Here is a 20375-nt window from a genome sequence, read left to right on the forward strand (position 1 = left end):
TTTTGACTCCAGGAGGGGGGCCGCACGGCCCCCCTCCCATGTGAAAAATAGCCCCGGGGAGGTGGTGGTCCCTGGGGCAGCGTGGAGGGGCAGAGCCCCCCTGCACCTTATTGAAATATTGCCCTGGGGAGGTGGCGGTTCCCGGGTCTGTGGGCAGTCACGTGGCCCCCCTACACTCCAAGATATTAGTCCCAGGGAGGTGCAGTCCCCTGGACTGCGGGGGGGCACGTGGTCACCCCAATTTCTGTGATTAAGCCTCGTGGAGGTGGAGGTCCCTGGGGGTGCCCACGCAGGGGCCCCCATTATTATTAATGTATTGCCCCGGGACCTGGCCCACCTGGGGACTTAATTAAACGAAGTGTGGCAACCTGTGCTTCTTTAAAAAAAGAAATTTGGTGGGATATGTGGATCCAATGCAACTCCCGCAGATTTTCTTTTTTTTTGTAATGCTTTTTCTGGCCCCCGGGGTCCCTGTGGGAGTCCCCTGAACAGGCCTAGGGGCTCAGAGTGTTTCTACCCTGCCCCCTTTTCTTTTCTTTATATTTTTCTTGTGAATCGGTTGAACCAAGACACAAGATGGCTATCTTAGGCACGAGATTGGGACGGTTCACGTATCCACCACGGCCACAGTTGTATATCTGAGAAATCTTTACATTTCTCAGTAACTAATGAATAGATTCACAACATTTAACAAAACTAGAGCTTTCTGGACCAAGAGCTACCTTTTTGCCAAATTTGGTGTAATTCCATTCAGCAGTTCGGGCTGTAGCCGTGTCGAAAGTTTCCTACAGAAATTAACACGGAGAAAAAGCGTTTTGAGACCCACCTTTTTCTCGGCCCCCACTTGATGGATCACTGTGAAATTTTCAAGACAGCTGCTGATGAGACTGACTCATTAGTTTCAAAAATTTCGCAAAGATTTGTCAACTGGAGCCAAAGTTATTTGCAAATAAAAAAACACTTTTCCTATAGAAATTAGGTCCAACTATAACTACCTACTGGTGATATATGATGTTTGCTTAGAATCTCTAAATCAGATGATGTACATATGTGTGCATATAGAACTACATCTAGTTATATATTCATACATATATGTATACAGTTAGATTTAAAAAATGTTAAGCACACAACAACACTTTCAAATGAAGGGGATTCAATAAATTCATGTGTGTGAGAAGATGCAGTGTCTGTGTTTTTCAGTGTCATCTTCTGCTACATTCTGCAACTTTGGTGGTATGGCACAAGGCAGGCCAGATAGCATGCTCCATGTTTGGGTTTCAAATATTTGCATTTTGTACATGTTCAAATTGGTTAAACACAGAATGCTTTATATTTCCTTATTTGGGCTGTTCTTCCATGATTACAGACTTGTGTCATTCACAATTGTGCTGCCCAATTCTCATTTCAGAGGAAGAACATTTGTGCATGGTGTGATACCATCATGATATATATATATATATATATATATATACAAAGTTCCGCAACTGGGCAGTAGACAACTCTCCCTTGCCTCATACACAGCAACACGGACAAGGACCAGTAGGTAGGTGCAGATATTTTTATTTGCTATATGTAGCCATAAAGTTTCGGCTCGTCCGAGCCTTGTTCACATGACAATGTGTTTTTGAGAAACTTCCAAATTTAAAGTGACAGTGCCTATTGCAGTTCGAACCACGTGGACATGGAAAAGTTACTTAGGCCATTTCTGTTATTACACAACAGACCAAACCTAATCGCAAATATTTATGTAAATGTTTTGATTCTTGTTGCGTAAAATAAAACAATTTATATCCATGGTTAAAGTTACTGAGAACCAATATTCATGATCCACTTAGTACCCTTGTGTAAATAGTGCAAATTTGCTCATGTCATGCAAAATGGCATTAGTGCAAAATACGCTTTTGTCAACTCACTGGTCTGCATATGTGCAAACAATGAATAACAGGTCGGCATTTGTAATGAGCAGGCTGGTTTCCACAGTACAAATTTGTATGTATCAATCGAATACTAGGATAAATCCCGAAATACATTCTTGAAATACATCATTGAAATTAGTCAATTAAATAATTAAAATCATGTTGAGGAACACGCGGAAGTTTAAAACCTTGGATAAAAACATTCCTATTCACTACCCATTGCCTGCTTTCTACCCGTAAGCCTAAGTGTGCAAATATGCTCATACCGTGCAAATCGCAAGTGTACAAAATACGCTGTAGTAAACTGAATGGTCTGCCTAAATGCAGATCATGATTAAAAGTCAACATTAGTAATGAGCAAATCATTACCTCCAGTGCTTACACATATGGATCATACTAATGATGGGTTAAATCCCCAAATATATTATTTGCTTTTTTAGTCGTTTTATATATATATATATATATATATATATCCAAAATCTGCAAACGCTTCTTCCGGACAGCTGGCACCCTAGGAAAGTGGCGTACACGCCGGCGAAGCAACCGGCAATACTATCGTTGAAGTGCAAAAGTACGTGCGCTCTCAGGTAAGTAAACGACACATCCAAGTTGTAGTAGTGATCAGGAATAAACCTGATCACTACTACAACTTGGATGTGTCGTTTACTTACCTGAGAGCGCACGTACTTTTGCACTTCAACGATATATATATATATATATATATATATATATATATATATATATTCACTGAAAAAACCATAGGTTTCACACATGTTATAGTTAGCTGGACATTTTACTGATAAAAAACCAATGAAATTCCCCCGTTATAGTTACTGTAGGCAACTATAACTCACGCGACCGCAATCCTCTGCTGATGCTAATACTGTATTTAGACACTTATTTGCCCATATCTTCTTCCATTAAATTTTAGCTATACATATATTACAAATATTTTTTTTTCATAAAGACACATATGTCATCAGCAGAGGATTACGGTCGCGTGAGTTATAGTTGCCTACAGTAACTATAACGGGGGAATTTCATTGGTTTTTTATCAGTAAAATGTCCAGCTAACTATAACATGTGTGAAACCTATGGTTTTTTCAGTGAATTAGCAAGGTTTTTTAAATGCTATTTCCTAACTATAACGTGTGTGAAACCTATGGTTTTTTCAGTGAATTTGTACGGTTTTTTAAATGCTAAGTTACTTTACGCCATTTGTGGCGTGCGCGCCCACTTAACGCAGTTCGTTCCGTGCACGGTTTTTATCAACTTTAATAAGCCCTGTACATTTGGTGGCCTTCGGCCACCAAAAGCACAGGGGGTGAGGTCAATGTGGATAGTGTTATTTTTATTTCGATTTTATAATTTCATGTTGCCAAAATTACGTTTTATTTTCTCTATTAATAAGCCCTGCACATTTGGTGGCCTGCGGCCACCAAAAGCACAGGGGGTGGGGTAAGTGTGGATAGTGTTTTTTTTATTTTTATTTTTTTACCGTAAGCGTACGGTAAGCTTACGGTAAGCGTACGGTAAGCGTACGGTAAGCGTACCCCGCGAAATTGCCGAAAAAAAAATAAAACCGTTTTTGCTCTTGGGGGATGTTTGGGGACTCCCTCAACATGACTATGTGGGAGGGAGTTGTCAAAACAGCCCCGTAACATGTTTTTGGCCATCATGTTTGATAAACAACACTCAGTGCGAGAGACAAAATGGCGGACGCCGCTTCCTGGTTTCGGCCGATTCGAATGTTTACTAAGATCTAAGAGCCAATCAGAATCGCGCTCGCGCACGCCACCGTAAGCTTACGGTAAGCGTACGGTAAGCGTACGGTAAGCGTACCGTAAGCGGGCTCAGATATATATATTGATTTAAAGGCTATTTTCTCAGAATCTACTGAACAGATTTACACCAAACCTACAAAAGGCACTTCCTTGACCTAGGGACTACCTCTCTGCCAAATTTCTAGTAATTCTGTTCAGCCGTTCGGGCTGTAGCTCGTTCTAAAGGTCCTATGGAAAAATGCATGGGAAAAACGCGTTTTGGGACCCCCCTTTTATCTCAGCCCCCGCTTGACGAATCCCCCCGAGACTTTCAGGGTAGGAGCGGAGCGTAGCGCCCCACCTATTTTGAGAAATTCGCGAGGATTCGTCGACCGGCGCCAAAGTTATTCAAAATAGAATGTTGAGGTTTTCCTATGGAAACGTGGTCCTAACTATAACTACCTACTGGCGACCGCCAGTAGGTAATATATATATATATGTGCACAGAAACTTATTACCACTCCAATTCCTCCACCCGGAAAAAACAAACGTAGACCCAAATTCCGTGCTGTTTTATTTTATTGCCACCTCTTCAGTCTGCCATTCTATATATATATTTTAATGTTACGTTGAGTTTCCATGGTGCAACATTTGTTTGTTAGACCGCCCCTACCCGGGCATGTAGTGGGCTTTCAGGTCGCTTGTCTCCTTGCTTCAACATGACTACAGTACACACTCTCCCATAGCCTCTGGACATGACAAAACACTTTTAGAACAGGGAAATGTGCACTTAGCCTGGTTGGCTGTGGGCCAGTATATATGTGGAGGAGTGTGGCTGTTGGGTAGGAAACATTTGTTCTCTTTCAAGCATTCCCCAGCATTCGCAACAACACAGTCGTACGCCACTTCAACCTGGGTATACAGGTACATTTTTCCCAAGAAGGCTCTGGTTGTCATTGATCACTGCAAGACCAGCTCAATGCTTTTTCTCTGTATCCAAAGTGACCCCAAATTAGTGTGTATTGTGCCTTGGCTTATAGGTTATGTGCTAAATCATAGCATGTAGTGTAACCCCCCTAGTAACTATTTTTCCTCTGGACCCTTAGTCAGACTTGCAGCCTAAAGTTTCTGTGATTGTGAAAGGGGCCACAAATGTAACACACATTTATGTGCTTATACTGTGTTACTGAAGAGCTTTTTTAGTGGTTTGCTCACTGCAAATTAAAAAAAAACAAATATTTGTGAATTCATCATGAAACATCGTGCTACGTATTTTTTCCGGTGTCGCAGATATTCGCGAAGTTAGCGTGTTTTATCAAATATGTATAACACACATATATTCACATATTGTAATTAATGTTTGAGAACAGTACCTTACTGATCTAGTGTTTAAACTTGAATTTGCGCAAGTAATTTTATTGTAGAACACTTTTTAATTGTATTTGATGTCTTTGCGATGACCCGGTTTTTGTGATGAGCTTGGCATTTGCTAATATCACTTGACTATATAACGAATATATTTTTTATTATTCTTCAAAGGAAGTTCCCACCCATTTCTCTCTTTCTCAACCTTCCAGTGGATATATTGGAAGAATATTGGCAGGTGTCCTCTACTTCACAGTGATACAACTGTCTTTTGATTTTCTTTGTCTTTTATCTTTCATAAAATGGCATCTGGAGGAAGTGAGGAGCAGGACCCACTCCCTTCACAAGGAAAGTCTTCAGATGTAGAACCATCACCAAAACACCAGCCCATCGCTTGGGATTCTTTTACAAGCCTGTCTGGTGAAAAAAAAACTGCAGTCAGATACGTCAAGTGCTCCTTGTGTGACAAAACTCTTTCAATGGGCACTTAAAAAATATTCTTCTGGGACAACTAGCATGTTGTACCATTTAAAAACCTACCATAACACACAGCTGAAGAGAGCACAGTAGGAGAGAAGTGCTGAATAACCACCACCTTCAGCTGCTATACCAGCTGCTGGAGGAGAGAAAATTCCTGCTGAAGTAGAGAAACATCTGCATGAAAAGACTCCAGAACTCATGAGAGTGGGAGCGGTTTGTCAAGACTGCAACACAGTGCTTACCCTTGGCGAACAGAGTTCCTGTAGTTTTGGAGAGAGCTAAAAATCATGAAGGTTATTATGTTTTTTATTCATGCCACTAGTTACACTGTTTTTGAGTTTCTGGAGAGAATTATGTTTTTTCTAAGTTGCTGTTTTATTTAAGAAAAAACACAAAAAATACAAAAGGTTAGAAAACTAAAAAAAAATCACTTCCAGAAAAACAGTGTGTATATATAGAGAGATGGATTGATGGATGGATGGATGGATGGATGGATGGATGGATGGATAGATGGATGGATGGATGGATGGATGGATGGATGGATGGATGGATGGATGGATGGATGGATGGATGGATGGATGGATGGATGGATGGATGGATGGATAGAGAGAGAGAGAGAGAGAGAGAGAGAGAGATAGATAGATAGATAGATAGATAGATAGATAGATAGATAGATAGATAGATAGATAGATAGATAGATAGATAGATAGATAGATAGATAGATAGATAGATAGATAGATAGATAGATAGATAGATAGATAGATAGATTGATAGATTGATAGATAGATATAGAGGTGCGTCTGTGTAAGTGTGTATAAGTGAGTGATTGTGTGTGTAAGTGGCTGTAGGGGTGAGTAAATGTAGGTGCTTGTATAATAGAGTGAGTGTTTGTGTTAGTGGCTGTATTAGTCAGTGAGTGTGTATGTTAGCGCCTGTTTTGACTGAGTGACTGGGTGGGTGAGTGGCTGTATGGGTGAGTGAAAACCTACATGACTGGTTGTATGTTTGAGTGAATGGTTGTGTGAGTGTCTGCATAGGTGAGAGACTGGGTGTGTTAGTGCCTATGTGAGTGAGAGTGTCTAAATTGCTTAGTGAGTGGGCAGGTGAATGTATGTGTAATTGAATGAGTGGTTGTGTAAGTGGCTGTATAGGTGAGCCACTAGGTGTGTTAGTGTACATATATTTGAGGGAGTGGGTGTGAGTGTCTGTAAGGGTGAGTGACTGGGTGTGTGAATGGCTGTGTGAGTGAGTGATTAGGTGTGTGAGTGTCTATATGGGTGGGTGAGTGGCTGTATGAGTGAGTGATTGGGTGTGAGTGGCTATTTCAGTATATGAGTAGCTGTATGAGTGAGTGAGTGGCTGTGTTAGGTGGTTTATGAGTAAATTAGTGGGTGTGTGAGCTGTATGAGAGAGATAGTGGGTATGTTAGTGAATGTATGAGTGAGTAAGTGGCTGTATGGGTGAGTGAATGACTGTGCGAGTGTCTATATGATTAAGTCAGTAGTTGTGTGAGTGGCTGCATAAGGAAGAGACTAGGTGTGTCACTGCCTGTATGAGTAAGTGACTGAGTGTATGAGTGTCTAAATGGGTGAATGAGTGGGTGTGTTAGTGCCTGTATGATTCAGTGACTGATTGTGTGACTGGCTAATTGGCTATATGAGTGAGTGACTGGGTGTGTTAATGTCTGTATGAGTTAGTGAGTGGGTGAGGGTCTGTATAAGAGAGTGACTGGGTGTGTTAGTGGCTATAGGGGTCAGTGACTGGGTGGGTGATTGTACAAGTTAGCCACTGAGTGTGTGAATGGCTATATATCTGACACAATGAATGTGTAAGTGACTGTATGAGTCAGTGACTGGCAGTGTCAGTATCTGTCTGGGAGAGCAAGTAACTGTGACTAGCTATTTCATTGAGTGAATGTGTGTGCAAGTAGCTGTAAGGATGGATACGTGGTTATGTCAGTGTATGCATCAGTGTGTGTCTGGTGTAGTCTTTGTGTCTGTATTAGTGTGTGCCGGGATGTATCAGGGTATACACAAGAGTGTCTCTGGGTATGTCAGTGAATGCCTGGGTATGCTACTGCATGTATCAGTTTGTGGTTGGATGTATTAGTGTATGAATTATTGCGTTCTGGGGTGTGTCAATGTATGGAGGAGTGTGTGTCTGGGTGTGTTAGTATCTGCATCAGTGGGTGCCTGGGTGTGATAGTCTATACAACAGTGTGTGACTGGGTGTGCCATAGTCTGTATCTGTGTGTGAATAGCTGTCTAAGTATATATAGGTTACTGGGTGCATGAGTGTCTGTAACAGTGACTAAGTGTCTGTGAGAGTACCTCTATGGGTGAGTAGGTGAATTAGGGCCTGATTACTAGTTTGGCGATCTTGGAGCGGGCTGCTACACCAGCACCCCACTCCAAGACCACCAAACCCGTAGTCAGTCTGCCCACCAAATTATGAGTTGTAACATCTGGCGGGTAGTCTTGAGCTGGCAGTCCCACGGCGGTGCATTTCTAAGGCTCTTAGGAGAGCCTTAGAAAGGCACCTCCGTAGGAGCACCACAGCCCATTCCCTAATGGACAGAAATGCATGTGCAAAAATACAGGGGGGCACATGTGCCTTCCTTCATGCTCCCCTGTTCACAGAGCCAACAGGGGGCCCTGTATGGCATCCTTAGTTTCCTCACCACCTGCTTGTTCATGGCAGGCTCACCGCCATAAAAAGGGTTGCAGTGAAGAAACTTGTAATATGCTTGGTGGTGCCACAGCGGTACTGCCAGAATATCACAACCTCACACCACTGGAACACCACCCTGTGATCAGGGATCCCCAGCAGTTGTGGTGGTCCTGTGGCAGTCCCACCTCTGTAGAAGTAATACAGTGGGTGGATCGCCAGGCTGAAGGTCCAGGGACCGCCACCACTGCTCATGATTAGGCCCTTAGTCAATGCCTCTATGTAATACTAAATATGTATGACAGTAGCTGTATAAGTAACTGGTTGCCTGTGTTAAAAGATGTTCTGGTAAGTAAGTAAGTGTATGCATGACTGTTTACAGAAGTGAGTGGTTATCTTTCTAGCTTTATAGGTAGTGATTGCGTGTATCAGTAGTTACATGGAGAGTGATTGAGTATGTTAGTGATTGCATTCATGGCTGACTGGTTGTATAAGTTACCGTATAGGTGAGTGAGTACATATTTTTGTACATGGTTTAATAATTAACTAAGTGTATGAATATCTGTATGCGTAAGTAAGATCATGTACTAGTAGATGTATTCGTAAGCGAGTCGGTGTGTGATTTAGTGGGTGTGTTAGTGACTAGCTGTGTGAGTTGTTCAATCAGGGTGTCTCTGGATGTATCAGTGGCTTTATGAGACCCTACCATGGTGTATAGTTTTATAGTGTCATTTGCTGAATTACATAGAAAGTAATAGAAAATGGGCAAAACAAAGTGGTAGCAAAGCATGGCAAATCCTCTTTATGCATAAAAGCACTGTCCAGGGGTATGTCTGAAAAATATATGTGTGATACAATGAGTATCTTGAGACATCTAAAGACGTAGAGGTCCAACCACTATTGAAAAAGAAAAAAACATAAATATAAGTTAGTATTTTATTTACAAAAGTGCAGAAACATAACAGTACACGTTGGTTATGTTGTAACAGTATATCACAATATAGTAAAACATGTCATTTTTTCTTTTGTGCTGTTCTCAAATTTCATACATGGTCACCATAAATGATGTACTATATGAAGCTTCATCCTTGAACAGTGGGGGGAAAACAATTGCATAGATTGCACACAAAAAAACAGTATATCAATATAAAAAAGTCACACTATGAAATGCACTCTCTACAATTTCTTAATTAGTTGTTTCACCTAAAGGTGCTATACTAATCTAATCAAACCTATCTAAAAAATGTATGTTTTATTATTATACCTGGTACAATACTAATAATAAATAATAAACCACACCTAAAGTTTTTTTAAAAAAAATGTCATCCCTAAATAGTACGCAGAAGTTTGTTTGAAGAAATAAAAGGTGACAGTTTTGTAGTTTGAAAGGTAGATTTTAGTTTCAATTTAAAGTTCCTGTGATTGCATTGAGTTCATCCACTTTCGCTCTTTAATTGGTTAGTGTAGTATCCAGACGTTATATTGACTCCTTTGTGGAAGATGAAAAGTATTCTTGAATTTTGGAGAAATTTTTAAAGACATCACCCCTTATAGGCCAAATGATGTCTATAACACTGATAATCCATGTAGAAAAAACATAGTAAACCACATTTTTTTCAGAACTCCTCTTAAGAACATTGGTTGAAAAAACAAAAGATAAAAGTTTGGTAGCTTAAAAGGAAGTTTTGGTTTGAATTTACTATTGCTGTCATTGCATTCCGTCCATCCAGTTTCACTCATTAAATAGACAATGCAGTGTCCAGATGTTTTATTAAGTCTTTCGTGAAAGATAATAGCCAAAGTAGTAAAAGTTCTTCCAGAAATTAATACTTGTCCAGCTTTGAAGTTTGTAATTTCAGCTTCCAATTTAGATCCCTCTGCTCTGCATCATTGTAGCATTAATATAAGGTATTTTCAGTTGTTCCTAGAATCAATGTAGACATAACATCTGATCCGCAATTAGGCAGGTCATATTATGATTAGCCGTTTCATCAATCTGTCAAAAGAAAACATTTTGGAATCTAGTATTTTTAAATTAAAAAATCCGCTCATAATGTATTCAAGTGGCAGGTGAAAAATAACAATCTTTACAGTCATGGTTCCATATATGACTCTGTCCAAATAAATCATCAATATTTACTTCTTCTTGTTCTGAAACTCAAAGGATCACTGTTAGACCTGGCCATTTTTGCAGGTTTATCCCCAAACCTTTTGCCTCCTATTTTTCTGAACCTGTGTTCTTTGGTTATAGGATTCTGGACACTTTACCATGGCTGATCAGTGCTAAAGTGCACCAATATTTACTTCTTCTTGTTCTAAAACTCCAAGGATCACCATAATAAATTCATGTCCATCTTGCTGAGTATTGAGAGTAAATACTATAATTCCAGTATATATGTCTACTAGTTCTCGATTGCCTGAAGCAGAATGTACTATAGTCCTATCACTGTGTAAAGTTGGAACAAACTGCAGAGTGCTGAACAAGTGTAACTTGGTGTTTCTTGAATTGCATTTATGAGATGTGGCACATGGAAGAGTACATTGAGAACAGCATTAGCATGACAGTTGACACCATTAGTATTTTCCAACTGGTAACCTACAACATCTCCCTCATTTTGCACTTTTTTCTTCTCAACTTCTTCATTCTTGTTCTTCTTTTCTTTCTTTTGAGGAACTTCCATCAATACTTTTGTAAGCTTCATTTAGGACAGATTATCCATTTCTCAAAAATAGGATACTTTCCCAAATGAGGAATCTATAGACTTCTTAACCGATTGTACTCTCTCACATAACTTGCATTGGCACTAACTTTCTTATCATCAAAGTTAATCAAAAACAAATGTGACAATTTTCTAACTCGCTTTAATGCTACATTTGAAATTCCTTCTTTAAATACAGTACTTACGATATTAATAAAAGCGGCATCTACACTTAAACCTTGTGATTTATTAATAGTTGCAAAAGACACACAATTGATGTACGGAATGCAGAACAAATCAAAACATTCACCCCAGTCAAGGGATCTGGGTCCATCATTCTTTTTCTCACCATGCCACCCCAGTTTAGACCTGGCCATATGCAAATCAGTCTTGACCCTGTGCCTCATGGGAACAGTCTAGCTTGAACTGCCAAGACAGATCCTCCCTAGACCGGAAACAAGCATCCTAGGACCGGTTTCGGGGTTCCACCCCTCCTCAGCCAAGATAGTTTGATTCCAGTGGCACAGTGAGCCCGGGACCCACGTCTGGGCATACCCAGCGCACTTAGGGCGAGAAAGAAAAAGACACACAATTGATAGACGGAATGCAGAACAAATCAAAACACTCACCCCCCGTCAAGAGATCTGGGTTAAATCCATCATTCTTTTGCTCACCATGTCACCCCAGTTTAGACCTGGTCGTATGCAAATCAGTCTTGACCCTGTGCCTCATGGGATCATTCCAGCCCAAACTGCCAAGCCAGGTCCTCCCTGGACCGGAAACAAGCATCCTAGGACCGGTTTTGGGGTTTCACCCCTCATCAGCCAAGAAAGCTGGATTCCAGTGGCACAGTGAGCCCAGGAGCCACTTCTGGGCATACCCGGCACACTTAGGACGAGAAAGCAAAAGACACACAATTGATGTACGGAATGCAGAACAAATCAAAACATTCACCCCCAGTCAAGAGATCTGGGTTAAATCCATCATTCTTTTGCTCACCATGCCACCCCAGGTTTAGACCTGGCCATTTGTAAATCAGTATTGACCCTGTGCCTCATGGGAACAGTCCAGCCCAAACTGCCAAGCAAGGTCCTCCCTGGACCGGAAACAAGCATCCTAGACCGGTATCGGGGTATCACCCCTCATCAGCCAAGATAGCTTGATTCCTAAATCCGGTCCTAGGATGCTTGGTTCAAGCCCAGGGAGGACCTGGCCTGACAGTTTGGGCTGGACTGTTCCCATTGAGTGCAGGGTCAGGACTGATTTGCTAATGGCTAGGTCCAAACTGGAATGGCACGGTGAGCAAAAAAACTAGGGATTTAGGCCCAGATCTCTGTACTGGAGTGATTGTATGACATTGTTCTGCATTCTGTTCATCAATTGTTATTTTTGCATTTGTCACCCCGTGTGGGACGGGTCTGCCCAGATGTGGGTCCTGTGCTCTCCATGCCACGGGAGTCAAGCTATCCCGGCTGATGAGGGCTAAAAGCCCAAAACCGGTCCTAGGATGCTTGTTTCCAGTCCAGGGAGGATCTGGCCTGGTAGTTCGGGCTGGACTGTTCCCATTGGGCACAGGGTCAAGACTGATTTGCATAAGACTAGGTCCAAACTGGAATGGCATGGTGAGCAAGAAAACGATGGATTTAGGTCCAGATCTCTGTACTGGGGTGAATGTATGACATTGTTCTGCATTCTGTCCATCAATTTTTCTTTTTGCATTTGTCACCCCCCGAGTGGGATGGGTATACCCAGACATGGGTTTCGTGCTCTCCATGCCACTGGAGTCAATCAATACTGGCTGATGAGGGCTGAAAGCCCAAAACCGGTCCTAGGATGCATGTTTCCAGTCCAGGGAGGACCTGACCTGGCAGTTCGGGCTGTACTGTTCCCATTGGGTGCAGGGTCAAGACTGATTTGCATATGGCTAGGTCCCAAACGGAATGGGATGGTGAGCAAAAAAATTATGTATTTAGGCGCGGATCTCTGTACTGGGGTGAATGTATGACATTGTTCTGCATTCTGTCCATCAATTATTCTTTTTGCATTTGTCACCCCAAGTGGGACAGGTATGCCCAGACGTGGGTCCCGTGCTCTCCATGCCACTGGAGTCAAGCTATCCTGGCTGATGAGGGATGAAAGCCCGAAACCGGTCATAGGATGCTTGTTTCCAGTCCAAGGAGGACCTGGCCTGGCAGTTCGGGCTGGACTGTTCCCATTGGGCGCAGGGTCAAGACTGATTTGCATATGGCTAGGTCCAAACTGGAATGGCATGATGAGCAAAAAACCAATGGATTTAGGCCCAGATCTCTGTACTGGGGTGAATGTATGACATCATTCTGCATTTTGTCCATCAATTGTTCTTTTTGCATTCATGGATAGTTGCAGCATATGCTGGAAAGAATGGGAACTACTACTGCAGTACAAATGCGTCCTTTACAAGCAAAAAACATAGAACACATCGGCCAATCTGCTTCACGTCATCAATCTGATCAAATTTATAACCAAATATTCAACCTCATCTCTATTTGGAAAATTAATGAAACCAATAACTTTACTAATTGCACCATTTACTAACCCTTCTTCAACCTTTAAATTATGCCGTAAAATTACTCATCAGTTTTTGCACACGTGTTAATGGTTTTAATCCTACAGTCCTGGATACAGACTTCTTCAAAGAATCCAATGTTCCTTGCAGTTTTTCTGTGTATTGTGAGTAGTGTTGCACCTACTGATGTTCCATTTTATTGATAGCTGTAATTTCCAAATATCTTCTTTCTCCAAGTTTCAGTAATTGTTCTTTGAAGTTGGAGCACTCTTGAAGTGTAGGCATTAAACAGACTTTGGATTTCTGTTCTTCAATGAAATTGTACATTCATTTTGCTGCTGTAATCTTTGATGGAAATAGTTTCTTGATAAGTTGATTTTCTAAAGCATGTTTTTCCTCCTTTGTTAAAACTCCTATTCTAACGTCCTTAAGAATATATTCATATTTCACATCACATGCATGGCAGATATTATTCACTATTTCCTTGTATTAAAAGTTTAACCAAATATTTACATTGTCAGTACTCCCCAAAGAATATCTTTGATTCATTATGGGTATGTATTTTAAAAACAAGATGCCCTTTATTGGGGTAAGTTGCAGTAGGCCACTGAACACAATTAAATGCTTTCCTCCAAGAGTACATAATAGTCTGTTCTTAACTTCATTCCTTAAGTGTATGAAGGCAAGCATTACGTTTGATACCATGCTCACTTTATCAATGATAGAAAATTACAATTTCTTCAATACTCTTGATACCACAAGACAAGCTTCACCAGATAGTCTCAGGTATTCCAATGTATTGTTATGTTCAACAGGTAGCATAAGGAGTCAATGTTGAGAAATCCCATTAATGTTATCTGCAGCTAATCGTCTTAGTGCTGTTAGTACACATGATAAATTTGATTCTGTAAACCTCTACAGATAAGCACTGAGAATTGTAATTAATAAGTTTCTTCCTGTGCCAGCCTGATCACTGATTTATAGTAGTATTGGTTTAAATGAAGAGCATTCACATTGTTTCTTCGCATACAGAAATCAATGCTCTATTTTATCTTTAACTTCGATGTAAATCTCTTTCTGTTCGTTGTTCAGTTGTTCTACTGAGTGTTCAATATGAACAGTTTCCTATCATGCTTGCTGAATTGCACTCTTCACCTCAGTCATAACTATAGTTGCTTCATTTTGAATAATTGGTTCACCAAGAGACTGCTTTGTGAACTCTCCTTGGCTATCTCAGCAGAAATTGTTTCTTCTCACAGCTTTGAAAGAGTCTTTGTATGGGTCATAGGGCTTTTTTAAGATGTCATGGGCCTGCCACCGTCAGATCGTCAGTGGCAGACCCACATACATCCTGCATAGCAGTCTGACCACTGCTTTACGATGCAGTTGGGCGAACGACAGCGGATCGAGGAACTGACTGATGCCTCCGACCGGCTCAAAGAGCCCTTTGGAGTGTTGTCCGACCTTAATCCCTACAATGGGGGTGGTGCTTGCGGAGTCACTGTTGTAGAGATTACAATGGCTCTCTGTTCTCTGCCTTTACACAGTGTTCCGACCGCCATGTAAAGGCAGACAGAATTGGACTTTGGGGGTACTTAGCAGGGCCTCATTCCTTCACTATGGGCACATGTGATGCCCCCTCAAACATCCATGCACCGTGTATCAGGCACCACATGGTGCCTGGCACACGGAGCATGGATGTTTGAAAATTGCTGTTTTGCATTGTGGCTTGTGCTGCAGCCCTTTTCTAGGGCCACAGCATAATCCGCAGTGCAAAAGAGCAGTATTCCGACTGCCTGCATGGCGGTCACATTGTAATTGGACAGGTGTAACCACCGACATGTAGTCGCACACTTGGCATTATAAATTATGGGCAGGCGTCACGTTGGTACTTACTCATCAGTAGAATAAGCACTGAGAGGTTGATTGAAAACACAGAGACAGGATACCAGAGTCGTTTTGATACGTGTGACGCCGCCACACCAGAAACCATTGGCGGTTTGGAATTATCACCGCTTATTAAATGCTACTTTCAAAGCAGGAATTAGCCTTGAAAAAGTCGCGGGACAACATTCCCTTGTAGCGACGAAACACGTGTTGGCTTGTGGCTGTTAAAGAATAACTGAGGAGATTTGCACATAATAAAGAACAACCAAGAAGAAGAAGGACAAATTTCCCTTTTTTTGTGTGTATCTGTATGCAGCTTATGTGGAAACGCGCTATACTTATTTGCATATATAATTAATACGTGTGCTAAGGATTGTTTTCTATTGTAGAGGGCCAAGGCCCAAGATTCTGGGAAGTAGGGTGGTTCTTCCCACCTTTGCGCACCGTCAAGTAACAAATTCAGAATAACTGTAAATGTGAACTTTCTCTGTGGCGCCTTACCTAAAACAAATACCACCGGTGTGTTTCATTCAGTAACCACCGACATGTAGTCAGTTAGTCACCTGCCCGATACGATGGTGGTCAGATGCTCATCCAACTGCCATTGTAATGAGGCCCATAGTGTCCAAGAAATTCTGATTCAGCACGCTATGGCTTGAACAACTGCAAAAGTGGCAAATAGAAAAACTCTCTTCTCTCCTGAGTTTGGCAACTAAGCTTTTTGTGACTAATTAGATTTCCTTTGGTGTGTCTCACCACACATCCATCACATCCAAGTACTGCATATCTCCCTTCTTGTATGTTTTCAGATAGATTACTTCTATATCTATAGTGTTAAAGTACTTCATAGAGGCACATCTTTTCTAGATGTGGACTACTTCTTGGGTAGTATGTATCCAACATTCCAGAATTCAAAATGTCTCTACTTTCTGGATCAAATTCGGCTAGATACTGAAGTTCTGTGAAAAACTTTATTACTATTTCAACTGCTTACAAGGACTAGACTTACCCATACAATTCTTACTGATTTTGAGAACTAACTAGCTGAGCTCAACCTGTCCGAGCACTCATACGGTCCGATTTCTCTATGGGAAAGCATTTTTAAGCTGAAACTGTACAATTTCTTCTTAACAATCTTTTCTGCAGAAATCTCCTCCCACATCTCTTTCATCTCTATCTTCTCAGACTTTGTTATATATGAAGTCATGTAGCGAGCAACAGTGATGGAGTTGTCTGCAACAAACTGTATGTCCATGTTTGCATTCAACATTTTTAGAATGACAGGATTATAGTCGTTAATAAACTTGAAAGTCACTGTTCTTCGCAGGTTCTATGTATTTTTGGGAGATTTCCATGTAAGTGTATGTCTGACTACTGATAAAAAGCTGTTTAGTCTTCCTTCTGAAATGACGGGTCAATGGAATCCAAAATGACATTTTCTGTAGGAATTTTGTTTGAATCTATATTTTCATCGCCAGTACTTGCCACATCTATATGTCTGAAACCGCAAAACTTGTTGTCTCAGGCCTTTTTCACTGCTGTTTTGTGAGATGGCACATGTTACATGCTGTTCTATGAAACAGAATACAGATTCATCATTGTCTGTTCCAAATTTTGGTGCATTTTCTATCCATAACAGCATGTAAATATGCGGAGCACCTCTAGCTTCGTACTCTTTACGCTAAAATAAATCTGTTACTTCACCAAGAGGAGGATTAGTTTTTTGCAGATGAAAGACATCATGGCTTGAAACCTGCGGTTAAAATATCTGCAAACATTTGCAGGATCCAATGAGCAAAGGTCTCCAGTTGTCTTCCCTTTGATGTCCTTTATGTTTGAGTTTGCTTCTCACAAGAATTCAAGCAGGTCATCCCACACATACTCAGCACAACTGAGTGTTAGAAACCAAGTAGGTGCACCCAGGTTTCTTAACATACATTTCAGCTCACCAGGAAGACAATACCAATACTCGTTGATGCCACATTGGCATGCCATCAAATTGACTGGGTTGTATTCCAGGTTTTCGTCTTTACCTTGAGCTTTCACAACAAAATCATTTGCTGAGATATTTTGCAGATTCACTTCTGTCTTTATAATACAGTTCATTGCATAAGATGGTCCTGACAATTTATTCTTAAATAATAGTTGCAATATATATGGAATATGCTGGCAAAATCTAGGGTCCTCAGAATATAATCTTGTTGATCTGTGCTTGGCTGCTGTTATGTGTACAGGCCAGTCATCATCCCTACCACCTAGTTCAGTGGTAAATAGATGTGGAAAAGAGTGAACTTTTAACCCCTTCAGTGCCCGCCCCTTTCCCCGCCCAGTGCCGGCCGTTGCATTAGCGGGCGGGGTCTATGACGAGCTGGACTCGTCATGGGCACAGCGCCACCGCGGCCCATGACGAGTCCAGCTCGTCATGGGCACTGAAGGGGTTAAACGTTACTCCCAAACAGTTAATGGAGCCCCTTTTGCTTCTTTCATTTGAAAGAGATCAATAGCATCACCAATAATCTCTTTCAAATGCAGAGGATGGATACCAAAGTGTTCCTAAATTTCTTCTGATCTGGATCGATCCACCTTTTCAATCAGACCTCTTGATGATAATTTGTCATCCTCCACATGTATTATATCTTGAAAAACATCTACATTTTTATAATAAACAATATTTTGTACCAGATAGAATGTTGCTTTTTTTTTTACTTTACTAAGCTCCACTAACTCCTGCGATATTTCTTTGTTCTTAGATGTTCTTAGTATGGACACTATTGACTAGAATAATAAGTGGTTCTTCAAAATCTCTCTGCACCCCTTTATTCTCAATATTCTGTTTGAAATCTAATGACAAGTACACAACTCTACCTCTATGACCTTTCAGTAACTCTGTTTGAGGTAACTTCCCATGTTTTGGTTCCATACGAACTGTAGCTTGGAATGGATATATACATTGAATAAGAAACTAGTTCTAACTTGTTATGCATTGCTCTAGCTGGCATTTTATTATACTCTAACTTGTCATAACAGTGCTTAAATATAATTTATAGTGTCGAACAATCAAAGCGTTCCTCTACAAATAAATAAGCTGCAAAGTGTGCCACTTATCTCTGTTCTCTTCTTCATTTTTAAAAAACAGCACTGCATAATTAGTTTGACTTTTGTAGTGAGGGCATAGACCACATGTACAAACACAGTTTGGTTTCTCAGAAGAAACTGTGGTAAACTTTGTAATCTCTTCGCAAACGTTTTCAACAGTAATAACTGTGTTATGTTCCTCTACACCTACAAGTCCTCATTTTCTCTACACTCCTGTTCAGGATCAAGGAAACGAAACAACATCATCACAAATGTTTTCTACCTCTGCTACAACACAATGCAAAAGACCTCGATTCACTTCTCCTAAACATAATGCAGGAATTTTGACATAGTAAAGCTTCCAAATAAAGTTCGCATTTTCGAGTGGTGTACAGCTAACATTCTGAAATTATGAAACGTGCTTGGCACACTTTCTTTAATAGACAAGCTAGTGAGTGTCCCTGTAAATTAGTATTCTTCCTTTCTTTGCATGGATCTAATCCTTGCAACATACCTATTTTCTGTTTCAGACTTCTGTAGGGAAACATACGTGAGAAATTTCTGAATATATGAATAGTTTCCTGCAGAACATTAAAAAAATACTACTAAAATTCCATTTATATACAGAGGATTGCCTACGCCTTCCCTGTACTTCTTCAACTATCACTTCCTCTATATTTCTCGGTACCATCCCCTCTTTTCGATTAGGACTACCATCCTTCACCTCATAACATTGTCCAGATTCTTCAACTGCATGCACTAATGTGTTCTCTTGGGAGTAGCTTTCTTCATTAAAGAAAGGCTCAGTATTAGAGGTATGTCTCCACTCACCACTGAACATTTTTGCAAAAGTTACTTCTATTGATAAGTCTTTTTTTTGGCTTCTTTTCCTCATAGACAACACTATTCTATCCAGTGTCCTCATTCTGTTTAGAATTAAAATAAATAGCTTCCTCTTGAGAGCAAATTTCTTATCGATTACAGCCTCAACACGTTCCCTTTGTCTGACTGCTTGTCTACTCCTTTTATACTTCTTCATAGTTCTTATCATATTCTGAATTACTCTCCTACATAACATTCTAACTCTGGTTTCCACAAACTGCCTCTGTCTTCTAATTAAAGTGTCTGATTTATTGGACAATTTTTTTCGCTTCATGTCATGTAGTTTCCTTCTATCTTAGTTAATCTGAAACTTTCTTTTTTATTCATTTGATTTTGCTCCCTTTCTAGATATCCACATACTATTTTTATAAACATCTTTCTTCTCTTACCAGCAGCTGTTTTCTCTTTCACCACTTTCTCTGCATTTTGACCGTTTTGTTTCTCAGTTGTAAGGAGAGAATATGCTTGCTCCTGTTTCTTTTTTCTCTCAGTTTTTGGCAGCATTGTAACTGTCTGCACTTAAGTAGAAATTGATGTCTGGAAAGAAAAGTAAAATACATCCAGTTTCTCATTAGGTACGATCAGATTAAAATATTTAACTACCAAAATAAACAGTTGTATTATTATATTATAGCTTACCATACTCTATTTATTTGCATGTATCTGTCTCTGTGTCACTCTCTGGGTCAGTGTATGCATTAGTGTCTCCCTGGATATGCTACCGTACCCATTACTGTGTTCCTGTGTATCTAACCATGTTGAAAGGACTACTTGTCTGGATGGGTGACTAGGATTTGTCAGTACTTGGATACATATCTGAGTGAGTGTAGGAGTTCACCTGTAGGAGTGCCATCAGATGTTTATGTAAGTATGCCAGTATATCACTCTCTCTTTTAGTAACTCTGTGGCTCTTTAAATGTGTATGTAGCTAGGTACAAATGGATCAGTGCCTGTGTTGGTGAATACAGCGGTATGTAAGTATGTCTGCAACTGCCTTTGATACTTAATTAGTTTTTGAGTATGTGAATGAATGTATAAGTGCCTCTGTCGCTGTCTGACTTGGTGAGAGAAAGGCACCAATGCATTTAAAAACATG

The 20375-nt window shown here is 40.5% G+C and overlaps 1 long non-coding RNA gene across 1 annotated transcript in view; it reads left to right on the top strand.

The window, feature by feature from the left end:
• LOC146821519 (uncharacterized) overlaps window positions 1-20375 on the top strand; it is an 87897-nt gene that overhangs the window by 4681 nt on the left and 62841 nt on the right. Inside the window, exon 2 of the long non-coding RNA XR_014962733.1 lies at window positions 1409-1543. This is a non-coding gene — a long non-coding RNA (uncharacterized LOC146821519). The remainder of the gene's footprint in view (window positions 1-1408; window positions 1544-20375) is intronic.

The sequence above is a fragment of the Triturus cristatus genome, chromosome 6 (assembly GCF_964204655.1).
Source record: "Triturus cristatus chromosome 6, aTriCri1.1, whole genome shotgun sequence".
NCBI classification, from domain to species: Eukaryota; Metazoa; Chordata; class Amphibia; order Caudata; family Salamandridae; genus Triturus; species Triturus cristatus.